The 15,721-nt window shown below is 43.5% G+C and overlaps 2 pseudogenes; one reads left to right on the forward strand and one right to left on the reverse strand.

The window, feature by feature from the left end:
• Positions 1–2,458: 2,458 nt before the first annotated feature.
• Positions 2,459–3,980, reverse strand: LOC134729172 (heterogeneous nuclear ribonucleoprotein L-like; annotated as a pseudogene).
• Positions 3,981–7,900: 3,920 nt separating this feature from the next.
• Positions 7,901–9,644, forward strand: LOC134729164 (fascin-like; annotated as a pseudogene).
• Positions 9,645–15,721: the final 6,077 nt, after the last annotated feature.

A 15,721-nucleotide genomic window follows, 5' to 3' on the forward strand; every position in this document is an offset into this window, starting at 1 on the left:
AAATGTTAGACCTAAAACCATAAAAACCCTAGAAGAAAACCTAGGCAATACCATTCAGGACATAGGCATGGGCAAGGACTTCACGTCTAAAACACCAAAAGCAATGGCAACAAAAGCCAAAATAGAAAAATGAGGTCTAATTAAACTAAAGAGCTTCTGCACAGCAAAAGAAACTACCATCAGAGTGAACAGGCAACCTACAGAGTGAACAGGCAACCTACAGAATGGAAGAAAATTTTTGCAATCTACTCATCTGACAAAGGGCTAATATCCAGAATTTACAAAGAACTCAAACAAACTTACAAGAAAAAAACAAACAACCCCATCAAAAAGTGGGTGGAGGATATGAACAGACACTTCTCAAAAGAAAACATTTATGCAGCCAACAGACACATGAAAAAATGCTCATCATCACTGGCCATCAGAGAAATGCAAATCAGAACCACAATGAGATACCATCTCACACCAGTTAGAATGGTGATCATTAAAAAGTCAGGAAACAACAGGCACTGGAGAGGATGTGGAGAAATAGGGACACTTTTACACTGTTGGTGGGAGTGTAAACTAGTTCAACCATTGTGGAAGACAGTGTGGCTATTCCTCAAGGATCTAGAACTAGAAATACCATTTGACCCAGCCATCCAATTACTGGGTATATATGCAAAGGATTATAAATCATGCTGCTATAAAGACACATGCACACGTATGTTTATTGCGGCACTATTCACAATAGTAAAGACTTGAAACCAACGCAAATGTCCATCAATGATAGACTGGATTAAGAAAATGTGGCACATATACATCATGGAATACTATGCAGCCATAAAAAATGATGAGTTCATGTCCTTTGTAGGGACATGGATGAAGCTGGAAACCATCATTCTGAGCAAACTTTCGCAAGGACAAAAACCAAACACCACATGTTCTCACTCATAGGTGGGAATTGAACAATGAGAACACTTGGACACAGGAAGGGGAACATCACACACCGGCACCTGTTGTGGGGTGGGGGGAGGGGGGAGGGATAGCATTACGAGATATACCTAATGTAAATGACGAGTTAATGGGTGCAGCACACCAACATGGCACATGTATACATATGTAACAAACCTGCATGTTGTGCACAGGTACCCTGGAACTTAAAGTATAATAAAAAAATATATATATATAAAAAAAGATATAGATAAACGCAGGTATAGAACATATTGCTGGATTGTAAGGTATCATTTCTCCTGAAATTGATATATACACAATACAAATCAAAATCCCATCAGGCTTTTATGGTAGTTTTATAATAAATTGTGAAATTAGGTAAAAAAAAAAAAAAGAAAATGTGGCACATATACACCATGGAATACTATGCAGCCATAAAAAGGATGAGTTCATGTCCTTTGTAGGGACATGGATGAAGCTGGAAACCATCATTCTCAGCAAGCTATTGCAAGGACAAAAAACCAAACACTGCATGTTCTCACTCATAGGTGGGAATTGAACAATGAGAACACATGGACACAGGAAGGGGAACATCACACACAGGGGCCTGTTGTGGGGTGGGGGGAGGGGGGAGGGATAGCATTAGGAGACATATCTAATGTAAATGACAAGTTAATGGGTGCAGCACACCAACATGGCACATGTATACATATGTAACAAACCTGCACGTTGTGCACATGTACCCTAGAACTTAAAGTATAAAAAAAAGTATACCAATTCACAGAAATCCTCCACACTTCCAATTACAATAAAACTATCCATCTATTACTCTAAAATTTGTGAATATTAATCATTCTATCTTTCCAGCTTTTCTTCTGCATTTGTGACCCCTTTGTACTATTTTTTTCTGTTAGGATACAGTCAAGAAAACTGAAATCATGGTAGTAGGTACTTTAAAGACGGAATTGGTTACCAGATGTTAGAAGGCTCTAGAAGTTCTTGAGCAGGAGTAATTATAGACATCAGTTTACCTTAAATGGGCAGAATTCAGATAGATAACAACAACAACAAAAAGAGACTGTGGAGGTTATTCATAGTGGACTAATTTGTTTGGAAAAAATAAGTAGCTATAAATCAGTATATTCTAGTATCTTTGAGACAACAAATATTGGAAATTGTTTTTCTTTTCTTTTTTTTTTTTTCCCAGCAAGTGCTGTGTTTATTTTCCAAACAATTTTATTGAAATGTGCCAGGAGTAGATGGGCAGCACAAATGTATGAACAGGAAAAAAAACAAATCACATGTACAATAATTTTTTTAAAGTGAAGGTTAATCTTGGGAGATATCAGTTCCCCTCTCCCTCCCCCTGCAGACTTCCAGCGTTTCCATTAAGGTTAAGCCTCTACGAACCTAGCATTAAAAAAAAAAAAAAAAAAGGAATACAAGATCTTTTGCAAATAACAAAAACAAAAACCAAAAAATGGCATAAAGGAAAGAGAAATACCTTCCTGCTCAGATGGGACTCTTCCTAGGCACCTAATTAGAAGGCGTGCTGAGCGGTGGAGAAACACAACTTCAGAGTGCAAGGGTATGGACCATTGGGTTTTTCATCTGGTAATGGTTCAGGAAGCCCGGAGTCTCCAGGGCATCGCTCTTGGATTCCCATTCCAGCAGTCCAGAGGAGCTGCGCTCACTTTTGCCTGAGAATACTTTCACAGAAGATGGCCGCTTCACTCCCAGCTCATCATAGATCTCAAAGAAGTTCTCCTCGGTCGCCTCCAGCGGGGCGTTGAAGAAGTGCAGCATGTTGCTGGGGTGCTGGATGCGGTTCTTGGCTGCCTGCTCTGTGGTGGAGAACCGATTGTTCCGGGATTCACTGAAGTCTTTGCAACTGCAAGACCCATCTTCCAACCCGTGTGACTGACCGGGCATGATGGCTGGCTGCTTGGAGACACAGACATTCAGCTTCTGCCCAAACATGAAGTTGTTGTTGAGGTGGGTAATGACCCGGTCCACAGTGTAGCCATCAGCCATCTCCACCATGGCGCCCCCGGCTTGCTTTTCATGAATTTCACCTTCTCCACATTGCCATACAAGCAGAAGACATTGAAGACTAGGTCACAGTTCATCTTAGATTGATGCAAGCCATAGACCATGAGCACAGGGCTGTCGGCGTGAGGGCCATACTCGGGTGGTGGGGGAGGGGGTGGGGGGGTCCCATACTGGGGGCCGTAGCGACTTGGGCCCCGACAGTGACCCCCGACTGGTGGACCCATCCTTCTCCCTTCGTAGTGAGGTCGGGGGGGCCCGTAGCCCTCATCATGGTAATGGCTGTGGTACCCACCGTGGGGCCCTCCATATTCTGTGGGGTGATCTCCCAGGAGAGGGGGCTGCCTCTGGCGTTTGTTGGGGTTGCTGCCAGGGTCACCTTGTCCACTGAGATTGGGGTTTGTGTAGTCCCAAGTATCCTGATCATTCTTGAACACATTCAAGCGTGTAGGCTTTGCGTATTCCATCTTCAGAGTGCAACAGCCAGAATAGATACCAGCCCCATTGAGAGAGGCCTTGGCCCGCTGGGCACTTTGAACAGAGTCAGATTCCACCATCGCCTTAACTCCATTCTTCTTGAAAATGATAATTCTCTGGACAGGGCCACAAGGATTACAGATAGTGTAAAGAACATCCGCGGTGATCGAATAAATGGGGTTCAGGATGGTAAAGAGAAGCACACTGTTCACGCTCAGGGAGTCATCGGAGTCCCCGGGGAGGGAGATCTTCTGGCTGGTAGAGTAGTTGACAAAAGCTGGGTGACCGGCAATGTATATTTGGTTGTCGGCTGCGTAGCTCACGGCGTTGCAAGCCCCCAACACATCTTCAAACTCCACCAATGCTTGTCTCTTTTTAGGCATTACCACCCCATAGCTGATGGGTGCAAACTCCTGCAAGGCCTCCACAAGGTCAGCTTCCACCACATCGTCAATCGGGCCCCTGATGTGGACAACTGGGGAGGCAGGGGTTTTGTGCAGGTCATGGTAGTTCTCCCCGCCGCCGCCCCCGCCGCCCCGCCGCCCCGCCGCCCCGCCGCCCCGCCGCCCCGCCGCCCCGCCGCCCCGCCGCCCCGCCGCCCCGCCGCCCCGCCGCCCCGCCGCCCCGCCTCCTCCACCGCCACCGCCGCCGCCTCCGTGCTGGTCGCCGGCGTTGCCAGTCTTGAGCCGCTTAGGGGCACCGCCGCCCTCACTGCCGCCGCCTTAGTAGCCGCCACCGCCGCCTCTGCCGCCCCCCGCCGCCATCTTCATCGCTCCCGACAGCCTCTGCTGCTCGTCCGGCTGCTGCCTCTGCTCCAGCCGCCGACGCCGCTTCTCCCAGGAAATTATTTTTCCAAGTTAGTTTGGTAAAGTTTAAAAGGTTGGTGCTTTATCCTGTAGACAATTGAGAGTAGTTTCTGTATTTAAGAAGGATAAATAAAATGTTCTGTGTGCAGGGCGGATTAGAAATGGAAGACATTGGAAGCAGAGAGAAGTTAAGGAAAAATGTTGACGTTATCTTAAAGTGTTAAGAACCTGAACGAAACTCATTGCAAAATCATTGCCAGGGAATACAGTGTAGGGCCATTGACTGACTCTAGTAGTGGATGAGGACAACTCACAGAGAGAAATCCGACAATCCATGTTTAGCAGAGGGAAGGAAGCCAGAAATAGTTATTAATAAGTGCAAGACTTCAGTTTTGTTGGTTTTTTTGTTTTTTACTCCCAGCAAGCTAAATTTGACAATAATGTAGCTCAATTTCTCCCAATCTCATTTTGTTAATCTCTATAATCTTGCCCCAGAAAAGCCATTTGTACCCCAGCTCAGAAAATTCTGTATTCATTTGTCTTCATAAGATTGTAAAAATTTCAAAACTGTCTGTTCATGATAATTAGAGAAATACAAATCAAGACTACAATGAGATACCATCTTACACCAACCAGAATGGCTATTACTAAAAAGTCAAAAAATAACAGATGCTGGTGAAGTTGTGAAGAAAAAGGAATGCTTATACACTGTTAGTGGGAGTGTAAGTTAGTTCATCCATTGTGGAAGACAGTGTGGCAATTCCTCAAAAGCCTAAAGACAGAAATAGCATTTGACCCTGCAATCCCATTACTGGGTATATACTTAAAGGAATATAAATCATTCTATTATAAAGACACATGCATGCATATGTACACTGCAGCACTATTCACAATAGCAAAGACATGGAACCAACCAAAATGGCAATCAGTAACACACTGGATCAAGAAAATGTGGTACATATATGCCATGGAATACTATGCAGCCATAAAAAAGAACAGAGACCATATCTTTTGCAGGGACATGGATGGAGCTGGAGGCTATTATCCTTAGCAAACTAACATAGGAAGAGAAAAACACCGCATGTTCTCACTTGTAAGTGGGAGCTAAATGATGAGAACTCACATGGACACACAGAGGGGAACAACACACACTGGGGACTTTCAGAGAGAGGAGGCAGAGAGAAGGGAGATCATCAGGGAAAATAACTAATGGGTGCTAGGCTCAATACGTGGATGATGAAATAATCTGTACCACAAACCCCCATGACAAAAGTTTACCTATGTAACAAACCTGCACTTGTACCCCCAAACCTAAAAGTTTAAAAAGGAAGCGAAAAAAACTTTAAAGTAGCTCAATAAGTTTTATATTAATGTCAACTTTAAATAATTTTTATGCATAATACGTTATTAAAATTCATTTACCTTTTTAAAAAAAGAATGTGAAATTTTAGCAGAGTTTTCAACAACAATGTTATAGTTAACAAGAGAAAAGCATCCCTGATGCTTTACAAACTGGTGTTTCAATGAATTAGTCTTTTTTTTCTGAGAGGGAATCTCGCTCTGTTGCCCAGGCTGGAGTGCAGTGGCATGATCTCGGCTCACTGCAACCTCCACCTCCCAGGTTCAAGTGATTCTCCTGCCTCAGCCTTCCAGTACCAGAAGGCGTGCACCATGACGCCTGGCTACATTTTGTATTTTTAGTAGAGACGGGGTTTCACCAGGTTGGCCAGGCTGGTCTGCAACTCCGGAGCTCCCAAACTGCTGGTAGTACAGGCATGAGCCACCGTACCTGGCCAAAATGAATTACTCTTAATTGTGTTCTATTCATTTGTTTTTCCTGCATTTTCATTTCATTTCACTTTGATGAACCAACGGAAATACCCGATGGAATACAGTGACAGCTTGAAAAGCTTCATGTTAACAAAGTTATCATTCCACAGTAGATAAAATAATATGTGAAAGTAATGAGAACTTAGGAATTCCTCTAAAATCAGAATTTAAAGACATACCACTTACCCTTTAAGATAGCTTACAGCACAGAAGTCTTAGAAAATGGGCATTAGAGTGTCAGAAAGCTAGTCATGTTAAAAAAAACCTTTCAAATCAAGGCTAGCCACCTCATTAAATAATAAAATGAAGAAACTAGTTATAAAACCGGTGTTCCATTTTCAATTTTAAAAAAATGCTGATGGTAAAATAACCATTAATTTAAAATATTTTTCTGCTCACTTCTAGAAGGTGGAGCATAAACCACTTAAGTGACCTATTTAAGCCCCACTAAAGCAAATGGCAAATATTGGGATTGGATTACCAAATGTATGCCTTCCATTTGATTGGCCATATTATTGTTTCATGCATGGATAATGGCTTTTCTCCTTCTTCAGTAACCCAAAGGAAAAGCTGACATTCTAACCTGGAGCTGCACATTCAAGCTTTGACACATGCCTCTAACTGGTTTCGTCTAATGCTTATAATAAACCTGTAGAGTCAGCAACTTTAGAAAGATGGGTTGAAGAAGTGTCTTTATCATAGTTTGAATTTTTCTCTGGGGCACTTGGCAGAGTCACCTCTGGTGTTTCAAATGTGCTTGAAAGTTATCTGGCTGCCCTCTGAGAAGTTTGCATAAAAACTGCTTTACTTAAAAGCAGGCAAAATTAAGGTTTCTGTAACAAAACCATAGGCATTGCATTGAGCTAGGACAAAGACCAAATATCCTGCTTCCATGTGGCAGAGAAATAATGAATAACTTGGTTCAAGAGCTCATGGAGTGGCATATCATCACACCATTATTAATAGAGAACATTGCTAATTTCTAAAAGGGCTTCATGTCATGATTATTTTATCCTCTTCTTTCTGTTAAATTTTTAACATGTATGTCCACTGCAAAGTACGCAAAGGAAATAAATTAGCACTAAAAAAAGGGCTTCTTCACAACTGCAAATTATATATATATTTCTTTCAGAACATCACTTTAGAGAGAAAATAGCAAAAATTCAGCATCATCACTTTTTGACAGTTCACTAGCCAATCAAAATATAGAAAAAGAAGGAGAAATTAAGTACATTTTTATTCACTGTACATTTTTAGCTATTTGTGTAGAAGAAAAACAATTAGCTGATTTAAAAACCCTAAGGTGAGTATGCAGTTTTTAATTATTATCTTTGCTGTTGTGATTTATATTTGTATTTTATTTATGTAAAAACCAGTAAATAAACCTATGTCAAATACTTCTTTATTTTTGATACTAGTTCAAAATATTGGTGACTTTTTAAGGTATGAATATCTCATATGTATCTTTTAGAAATTATCAGAGAGTTATAAAATAATATTGGGGAGGTAAGGAAGGCACTAGACATAAGAAACTTTTATAGACAAATACTTTGTCACCAAAGTTGTATATTTAAAAGTCCCTATTCTTTGTCTCTTATCGATTCAAAATTAATTCATTAGAAAACAATTTTCCTCAACATTTAATCCCTAGTTGTTCATCTTTTTCACTAGTTTGTATTCCATTACTCATTGCTTCATAGCTAAACTCTGTTTAAATCTGTTAACTGAAATGATTTTAAAACGTTTTGGTGGAGCGCTGCGGGAGGTGCGTGCGCGCCCCGGCCGCCGAACAAAGGAGCAGGGGCGCCGCCGCGAGGACCCGCCACCCACCTCCCGGGGCCGCGCCGCGGCCTCCCGTCCACCGCCACCATGACCGCCAACGGCACAGCCGAGGCGGTGCAGATCCGGTTCGGCCTCATCAACTGCGGCAACAAGTACCTGAGGGCGGAGGCGTTCGGGTTCAAGGTTAACGCGTCGGCCAGCAGCCTGAAGAAGAAGCAGATCTGGACGCTGGAGCAGCCCCCTGACTAGGCGGGCAGCGCGGCCGTGTGCCTGCGCAGCCACCTGGGCCGCTACCTGGCGGCGGACAAGGACGGCAATGTGACCTGCGAGCGCGAGGTGCCCGGTCCCGACTGCCGCTTCCTCACCGTGGCGCACGACGACGGCCGCTGGTCGCTGCAGTCCGAGGGGCACCGGCGCTACTTCGGCGGCACGGAGGACCGCCTGTCGTGCTTCGCGCAGACGGTGTCCCCCGCCGAGAAGTGGAGCGTGCACATCGCCATGCACCCTCAGGTCAACATCTACAGCGTCACCCCTAAGCGCTAGGCGCACCTGAGCGCGCCGCCGGCCGACGAGATCGCAGTGGACCGCGACGTGCCCTGGGGCGTCGACTCGCTCGTCACCCTCGCCTTCCAGGACCAGCGCTGCAGCGTGCAGACCGCGGACCACCGCTTCCTGCGCCATGACAGGCGCCTGGTGGCGCGCCCCGAGCCGGCCACTGGCTACACGCTGCAGTTCCGCTCCGGCAAGGTGGCCTTCCGCGACTGCGAGGGCCGTTACCTGGCGCCGTCGGGGCCCAGCGGCACGCTCAAGGCGGGCAAGGCCACCAAGGTGGGCAAGGACGAGCTCTTTGCCCTGGAGCAGAGCTGCGCCCAGGTCGTGCTGCAGGCGGCCAACGGGAGGAATGTGTCCACGCGCCAGGGTATGGACCTGTCTGCCAATCAGGACGAGGAGACCGACCAGGAGACCTTCCAGCTGGAGATCGACCGCGACAACAACAAGTGTGCCTTCTGTACCCACAGGGGCAAGTACTGGACGCTGACGGCCACTGGGGGCGTGCAGTCCACCGCCTCCACCAAGAATGCCAGCTGCTACTTCCACATTGAGCGGCGTGACCGGCGCATCACACTGCGGGCGTCCAATGGCAAGTTTGTGACATCTAAGAAGAATGGGCAGCTGGCCGCCTCGGTGGAGACAGCAGGGGACTCAGAGCTCTTCCTCATGAAGTTCATCAACCGCGCCATCATCGTGTTGCGCGGGGAGCACGGCTTCATCGGCTGCCGCAAGGTCAGGGGCACCCTGGACGCCAACCGCTGCAGCTATGACGTCTTCCAGCTGGAGTTCAACAATGGTACCTACAACATCAAAGACTCCACAGGCAAATACTGGACGGTGGGCAGTGACTCCGCGGTCACCAGCAGCGGCGACACTCCTGTGGACTTCTTCGAGTTCTGCGACTACAACAAGGAGGCCATCAAGATGGACGGGCGCTACCTGAAGGGCGACCACGCAGGGGTCCTAAAGGCCTCGGCGGAGACCGTGCACCCCGCCTCGCTCTGGGAGTACTAGGGCCCGCCCGTCCTTCCCGGTTCCTGCCCACGTGGCGGCTCCTTCCAACCCTCCCTGCTAACCCCTTCTCCTCCAGGTGGGCTCCCCGGGGCGGGAGGCAAGCCCCCTTGCCTTTCAAACTGGAAACCCCAGAGAAAACGGTGCCCCCACCTGTCGCCCCTATGGACTCCCCAGTCTCCCCTCCGCCCTGGTTCCCTACTCCCCTCGGGTCAGCGGCTGCGGCCTGGCCCTGGGAGGGATTTCAGATGCCCCTGCCCTCTTGTCTGCCACGGGGCGAGTCTGGCACCTCTTTCTTCTGACCTCAGACGGCTCTGAGCCTTATTTCTCTGGAAGCGGCTAAGGGACGGTTGAGGGCTGGGAGCCCTGGGCGTGTAGAGTAACTGGAATCTCTTGCCCCTCCCAGCCACCACCTCCCAGCCCCCCAGGAGCTGGGCACGTGTCCCAAGCCTGTCAGTGGCCCTCCCTGGTGCACTGTCCCGAAACCCCTGCTTGGGAAGGGTAGCCGTCAGGTGGGCGAGGACTGAGCCTCGGTGTTTTTTTGGGTGGTGGCTGGAAACAGCCCCTCTCCCACGTGGCAGAGGCTCAGCCTGGCTCCCTTCCCTGGAGCGGCAGGGTGTGACGGCCACAGGGTCTGCCCGCTGCATGTTCTGCCAGGGTGGTGGTGGGGGGGGGGTAGGGGTGTGGGGGCCGTCTTCCTCCTGTCTCTTTCCTTTCACCCTAGCCTGACTGGAAGCAGAAAATGACCAAATCAGTATTTTTTTTTTTAATGAAATATTATTACTGGAGGCGTCCCAGGCAAGCCTGGCTGTAGTAGTGAGTGATCTGGGTGGGGCGTCTCAGCACCCTCCCCAGGGGGTGCATCTCAGCCCCCTCTTTCCGTCCTTCCCGTCCAGCCCCAGCCCTGGGCCTGGGCTGCGGATGCCTGGGCCAGAGCCCCCGCTGTGATTGGTGCTTCCTGGGCCTCCTGGGTGGATGAAGCCAGGCGTCGCCCCCTCGGGGAGCCCTGGGGTGAGCCGCCAGGGTCCCCCTGCTGCCAGCCTCCCCCGTCCCCGACATGCATCTCACTCTGGGTGTCTTGGTCTTTTATTTTTTGTAAGTGTCATTTGTATAACTCCAAACGCCCATGATAGTAGCTTCAAACTGGAAATAGTGAAATAAAATAACTCAGTCTGCAGCTCCCCCCCAAAAAAAAACTTTTTGTCCATTTTTTACCTATTCCATTTGACATTGGTCTCATATGATATCATGATATAAAGGAAAATGACCCTGCAATGATATGATTCATAATTCCACTATAAATTTCCTTGATGCTTTGAGAGTGTGATTTATTTATTTTGCCCCCTTCCTTTTTTTTTTTTTAACTATGAAGCAGGTACATGTACAATAATGCCATTTTTTTCAACTCCAAATAAATAGAAACAGCTATAGGACTAAAGTTTCTAATATGAATCTTATAGTTTACTTAGCACATGCTTTAATAAAGTTACCTCTTCAGGAAACTAGAATATTGTGTCTGGTGTAAGACTAGATGTTTTGTCAAAAGCATATGTAATATTCATATAGTGGAGCTTTGGCTTTATGCCATGAACAAGCAGGAGGTGTTTTTGGAACTGACCTATTGATTTTCACAGGTTATTTATTAGAAATGACTGCTGCCATTCCCACATAGTCCTAAGTGTAAACATTTACCATATGTATGTGGCTTCAAGATTATTTTGTTGTTCACAAAATCACCTATGTCCTCCCATCAAAATACTGTCCTCATCTTAAAAGTAAATGGCACTATTTTATTCAATGATTTACATTTTGGAATCCTAACCAGATATTTTTTTCCTTAAATTTCAAGCACTGCATTACTTCCAAAGACATGCTATGGGTATGTGGAAATTATATCAAACATGAGTAAATTTTGTTGACCAAGACTGCAGAAATAACAATACCATCACATAAATATATGAATACAGACGTTGATGGTTGCTGAAAATTACCCCCAAATAGCCAATGCCACGAGTATATTTTGAATAGCTAGTTTGATTTTTATTAACATTATATTAAGGTTATTTCTAAGCCTGCAGACAAAATTTATAGAATATACTATTCAGATATTTGAGAATGTACTACTTAAATATTTGGATATATTTATTCCAAATCTATCTCCACTGTGATTTTTTAGGAGATACAATTGCCATCACAGTAAGATATTGCTGATTCCAATGAAATTTTTAATTAACTAGAAAAATCAAAGAATGCAATTCTTTTTCAAGATTTCTTCAAATAAAGAAACAAGCAAAATTAGGCTGTGGTGCTGTGAATAACACCAAAAAGTATGGAGTCAGGCAAGCCTCAGGTTCAGTCACAGTTCTACTGTTAAGTAGATAATTCTAAGGGTGCGTCTCTGCGTCTTAGGTTTGTGGAGACCTACAGCAGCGTTCCACAGACCAACACTGAGCCTACCCCACGACTATTCAACCTGACCATTATTGGGTAGCTTTCATCTAACCAGTTAGAAAGAAAACATCTAAGAAAACTATTTACTAAAGAATTATATATTTTAATTAAGGGTACTGAACATGGTCAAGTTAGAGAACAATAGAGTAGAAAACTTCTATTCAAATATAATTGAGACCAGTTTTTTGATAGTTAATCTGAAAAGTGAGTTAAGGAGGAGGATCATGGGGTTAAAAAAAACCAGAAATGTAAATTATTTGGCCAATATTTTGATACAAGTCCAGGACCCTTTGATTATTATTCTACTAACTGGAGTTTCTATACATTGTCTTCTTTGTATAAATTATGATCATAAGAAGTCAATTATAATTCTAAATTTTTACTTGTTTAAAGTAGAACAAAAAAAGTAATTGAAGTGCAAACACCTTTTAGCTTATTAAATTTCTGCTATTCTTATTCTAATTTTGTAATTTTTTCTTAAAAATTTACATTGCTTAGCCCTCCTAGTAATCAGCTTAGCTTTTTCTAATCTTTTCAAGACCCAGATATTTTTACATAAATAGCACCACTCTATTATAATCACATCACTGATTTTAGTTATGTCACAAAAGACCAACTTGAATACAACCTAAATAAACTGTCTGGTAGATAAGTTAACAACATAACGTCAATTTGAGGCAACAGACTTACATAGGCATAATAGAAAACACACTGTTATTTTACAGGGAGAATGTACAGTGTCCGTTCATTCAACAAGTTAGTTAAACACAACTCAACTAAAACAATGTCATTGAAAAGTAGCAAATTCTCTTTTTGCTCCATGGACTTACAGCCAATGAGTCCTGAGAAAGAAGAGATAATTTAAAGAGCTTCGTTGGCAGGTGAATCTGTACTTGGCCTTTTAGCTTAGAGACTGAAGCTCCATATTAAAAGCAGAAGAATAGTGAGACATCCCATATGAAGAAAGAAATCAGAACAGACATGCAGGGGCAAAAGTAGCCATGGTCTGCGTCCTGGCTCAGGAGGACAGTATGTGTTGAAGAGCAAAGCCTAGAATGGGCTGATGCCTGTAACCTCACCCCATCTCATTGCTTTATCACACTGCTTGCCCAGAAAATCTGGTGCCCCACAGTGAGAACAGGAACTGGGCATCCCAGCTAATCTTCAGCTGGGTGGGTCTCATAGGGTTGTCAGATTTGAAAAAAATAACAATAGGCTTTGAAGAAAAAGACTTGGAGATGAAGCAGAATGCTCTTGCCAAAGCTTCCCTCAATTGACATAAGAGGAACAAATTTATTTCCCAAATTAGTTATAGTATAATTTACCAGGTATCCAAATAAATTTGTTTGGACACTAAGAGTTTTCCCCTTGAATAATGCCTGAACATAATTTTACATATAATTCTTTTATTCAACAAATGCTCAACGTATGTTTGTTTTATACCAAACACTTTTAAGGAATTAGGAATACCATTGTGAATAAAATAGACAATCTCTACTAAATGCTTAGTTATGATGGAAGGCAAACAAATACATAAAATAATTAAGAAATACAGTTTTATGCCTCATTATGTCAGATGATAGTAAGTGCTGTGTCCCCAAAACACTTACTCATTTTCTCAAACTATTATAAAACAGGGAAGGTGCATAAAGAGTGCTGGACATGGGACTGAAGATTCTGTTTTAAATATGGTTGCCAGGGAAGTCCTCACTGTGTAAGAACATTCCATCAAGGACTTGAAGGAGATGAGGGAAGTCATCAAGAGGATGGGAAAAAGAACACTCCCAGTAATAGGACCAGCAAATGCAAAGAGCAGAGGAGAAAGACATCTGCTTTGTTTAAGGGACAGCAAATAGGTCTCCCTGCTACAGCAGAGTAAATAGAGTGGAAATGGTAGAAGAGTTTTTAGTTGTAAGGCAAGAAGGGGACCAACCATGGAGAGTCTTAGATGTCATTGTGGAGATTTCTATTTTACTGGAGGTGAAATGGAAGCCACTGAAGACACTTGAAATGGAGGCCGATATGGTTCACAGCTTTAATAGTCTGCTGTCTGCTGAGATAAGAATTGACTATAGGACAAAGGGTAGATCTAGGTAGTGAGATGTTATTGCAGTCACCTAGGAAAGAGATAGGATGATCTGAACTAGAGTGGTACTGGTAAGAGGTGGTCATATTTTGAAAATATCTTTGAAGTAGAGTTGACAGGATTTGGTGATGAATTTGACATGGAATGTGAGTCAAATTTCATAGCCTGAGCCAAACATCCCTATTTAATTACGTTGAATATGATGGAAAAGGTGGGGGGAAATGGATTAAGAAAAGAAAGAAGTTTGCTGTGGGAAACAGTAAGGTGAAGAAACCAGTAGAGATGTTAGATATCTAAATCTGAGTTCAGGAGTTTTGAATGCATAGAAAATTTGATCATTAGCATGGGGCTGGTATTTGAAGCCATGAGACCGGACAAGGTCATTTTAGTTTAGTGTATTTCCACAGATTATATTTCAAGCATCGTGCTAGATACTTTAACGTTTGGCCATTTTAAAGGCCCCTTGGTAAATTTCACAGGAATCAGGATTTGACTGACCTGTTTTTCTCAGATGTCTGACCTCAGTCGGATGCATGATTTTATTATATTTAATTCCCTATAAAATTCCAAAATATCAAAATAAGACCTATATTTATTAGCAGGATTTTTCAGGTACAATATTCCTACTCAGATAGAACTATATCACTTAATTTCACAGAAATATCCTTCCCTGGGGTGATGATACTATTATATCACCAATCATGAAGTCATGCTGACTTGCAGGCAACAATGGAGCTCACATTTAGATCTAAGCTAATTTGCATGACTTACTTAAATTATGAAAAGACACACTTTTAGAGAGCAGGCAGATTTTGTTAATTCTGAATTATGTCAAAGTATCACTTAATAATTCTCAAGGGCCCAACTCTGGCGAAACCGGATGCTGCAGTGTATGTGTTTCCTATTCCCTTCCAACTTTTTTCATCATGATTCATCAGCGAATGCTATGAAGTCTAGAAATTTCATTAATGGATATCAGGGCCATTGGACCATGCATTTACACAAATTGCTCTGTGAAGAAGGAGCATTCACTCTCTCTCTCTCTCTCTCTCTCTCCAATGCTTTCTCCCCCTCTTTCTCTTTCAAGAGCAGAACATTTTAGTGACCTCCAGTTAACTGGCTGAACTAAGCAGCCATCTCTTAGGTTATAATGCATTGCTAACAAACCTCAGCATAGACTGTAACGCTACCACTAAAGCTTCTGTTCATGTTGTTCTAGGGCTAATAAAATGGTATATTGTATTCTAGCTCTGAGGAAATTTGAGATTGTCTCATATTTTCTCAGTTAAACCAGATAATAATTAGTTATGGGGAAGGGAGAGGAATTGCTGTGGCAGAGCCAGCCTGAGACATAATTTCTATTCATTCTCAATGTATTATCTGTTTTCTCCCTAGAGGCTTCCTTTTGTTACTCTTATATCAAAATCCCACTTCATTTTCCTGCCATCTCAACTCAAAAATCATACCTACAAAAGAGCTAAAGTGTTCATCTTTTTGCTTTTGCACAAACTCTGTGCCAGCTATGAGAGTGTAAGCTTTATAGTTATATATAGATGTTTTTATTTATAATCTTTCTCCTGCAAGAAAGGATTAAAGTGAAGCAAAAAGAACATGTAATAAGATGAATAATGAATAGAAAAATAATTTGCTCTTAAGACAAAGTAAAGGAAACTATAAAAGGGAGATGACTAGAACTATTTAGCAAGAAGAGACCTCGTTCTTTCCATCAAATAGTGTGGTGTAA

This window comes from Pan paniscus, chromosome 16 (assembly GCF_029289425.2).
Source record: "Pan paniscus chromosome 16, NHGRI_mPanPan1-v2.0_pri, whole genome shotgun sequence".
NCBI lineage: Eukaryota > Metazoa > Chordata > Mammalia > Primates > Hominidae > Pan > Pan paniscus.